Raw genomic sequence first — 2,799 nt, 5'->3', positions numbered from 1 at the left:
GGGATCTCACTGTGTGTTTATACCGAGATGTGTTTACACGTTTAGAAGACGTTTGGAAGATACACATGAACCTGTTTATAGCGTGTATGGAGGGACAGCTGGGATTCTGGCCATGTTCTCTTCACTTTGCTTACCTTCACTCTGCTTTCCCTGCAGTAAGTATATTGCTGTTACAATAATTGTTCAATTTCAAGAACACAGGCTATATCACGTGCAAATCACGGTGGAAGACAAAAGGAAATAAAACATTGCCAGTTATCAGGCAGCAGAAACAGCCAAAACAAGGAAAATCATATGTCAGAAGACCAACTTAATGTAATGACATTACATAGAAACAGATTAAACGCCCACGTTAAAAATATTCCAGGATTGATGTTTTTAAACGATTATATGCTTTTACCTGCCTCATCATTTCCCTTAAACATGAGAATAAAGGGGTGAGCCGAGCATGGTGGTGCCTGCTGTCGTCCCAGCTACCGGGTAGGCTGAGGTGGGAGCGTTGCTTGAGTTCAGGAGTTCAAGACCAGCCTGGGCAATATACGGAGACCACCATAAATAAAGGACTGGACAGAAACCGATCAGCAAGGAAACAGGAAGTGCCACCGTAATAATACTGATCCAGGCGAGGGAGAATTAGAGGAAAAAGCAGTCAATGCCTCAGGGCTGGCTACCTGGTAAGAGGTTCAAGTGCAGATCATGAACTTGTGTATGATCAATTACACGTAATCAAAAGTAGAAACCAGAACCAGATGGACCTTGTGGATAATTAAATAGAAAGGCACAGGAATGAAAGACTTTGTTCTCAGTCTTTGACAGATGTATGCAAAATTAAATGGCAGATATTGATATCATTGTAAAGGCATTATTAATAGACATCAAATTCAAACAGGGAGCATAGCCTTTTCAGGACTCCGTAGAACATTTACAAAATTGGGTACCTACTATGCTACCAAGAACCCTCTGGATGACAGAAAGCACAGTACAGGCTATGGTCTGGGGCATAAAGTTGGAAGTTGATGAGACCCTCTGAGGCACTAACAACAAAATCAATCACTACCACCACCTTTCTAGGCAAAGCTTCCTTCCGGAACTTTCTCCTTTGTGTTCCTGGCCTGTACATCCAACCGTCAGCTAATGTCTTTACCTCCAAGCCACAGCCATCTCCTGCTCATTGTCCCTGAGTCTTTTCCTGTCCTCTTTTTGCCACTCTACCCGTCTCCAGTCCCGCCTGTGTCAATAGCATCCTCAGGGAGGAGTCATGAGAGTGGGTTTGCCAGCTGCTGCATCTCACATCCTTTTCACCTTGCTTAAACCTTCAGTTTTGTCTTGTGACTCTTTTAGGTTTAGACAATCTTTCAAACTCTCTGAACCAGGCAAAATGACATTCCCTTTAACAAAAGCCATATTTCCACGCCACCTTCTAATCTTTTATCAAAGAAATACTATCGTTTGTTTACATACCTTGTATGTAAAACTGTTTTTCCAGTAGTCTCAATTACATATTACAGTGTTAACTCTTAGTAACTTTAATTTTTTTTATCTCGGCTCACTGCAACCTCCACCTCCTGTGTTCAAGCAATCCTCCAGCCTCAGCCTCCTAAGGAGCTGGGATTACAGGGGTGCACCACCACACCCAGCTAATTTTTTTCTATTTTTAGTAGAGATGAGGTTTCACCATATTGGTCAGGCTGGTCTTAAACTCCTGACCTCAAATGATCTGCCTGCCTCTGCCTCTCAAAGTGTTGGGATCACAGGCATGAGCCACCACACCTGGCTAACCAATAATTTTAAAAGCTGTCTTTGTTTCCAAAAGATTGCTAAAGTCACATGAACAAAAGGCATTGAAATTTCTTTTTCTTTCAGTCAGAGTCTTGCTCTGTCACCCAGGCTGGAGTGCAGTGGTGGGATCTCGGCTCACTGCAACCTCTGCTTCTTGTGTTCAAGCAATTCTCGTGTCTCAGCCTCCTGAGTAGCTGGGACTACATGCGGGCACCACCGCACTCGGCTAATTTTTGTATTTTTAGCAGGGATGGGGTTTTGCCATGTTGCAGGCTGGTGTCAAACTCCTGACCTCAAGTGATCTGCCCTCCTCATCCTTCCAAAGTGCTGGGATTACAGGCATGAGCCACTGCACCTGGCCTATGCCTTATTGTATTACTGACACTCACACCAACACAAGGTTTGCTCTGCCCATGTCTGTCTTCCTGACATTCATACCCACACATGATCTGCCTCTGCCCGTAGCTTATTGTCTTTCTGTCATTCATACCCACATGTAATAAGGCTCTGCCCATCTCTTCCTGTCTTCCTGCCATTGGTACCCACACAGGATCTGCCCTGGCCTGTGTCATCTTTCTGTGCTCCATCCTCACACCTCTTCTGCTCCTGTCTGTGTCTTTCTGATTTACAAGGGCCCATATTTACCCATGATGTGTTTCCTTCCCTTATCTCGTTGCCTTACTTGATTCTGACACTTACTGAATATTGGACCCATCCTTCCCCTCTTGGCCACTCTTGTGAATCTGCCCTGGCCATTTCTTGGAGCTTCTGCATGTCCAGCTTCCTTCTGAATTCAGGCCCTGCCCTGGCGGTGCCTCTTCCTGGGTTTCTCTGTTCCCAGGGTTTGGGGCGTCTTCTTCTTTGGACCTTTTGTGTCTCAGTTCCAATGTTGCCTCTCAGAGAAGTCTTCTGTGACCATCCCTCTTGGCATGTCCTCCTTCCTTGTCATCCCCTTTTACTTTCTTCACAGTGCCCCACGCCTTCGGAAGGAATTTTGTTCCTGTCTGTTTTCCCTCCCCT

The sequence above is a fragment of the Callithrix jacchus genome, chromosome X (assembly GCF_049354715.1).
Source record: "Callithrix jacchus isolate 240 chromosome X, calJac240_pri, whole genome shotgun sequence".
In the NCBI taxonomy this organism is placed as follows: Eukaryota; Metazoa; Chordata; class Mammalia; order Primates; family Cebidae; genus Callithrix; species Callithrix jacchus.
Note: the sequence above shows the minus strand (reverse complement) of the source record.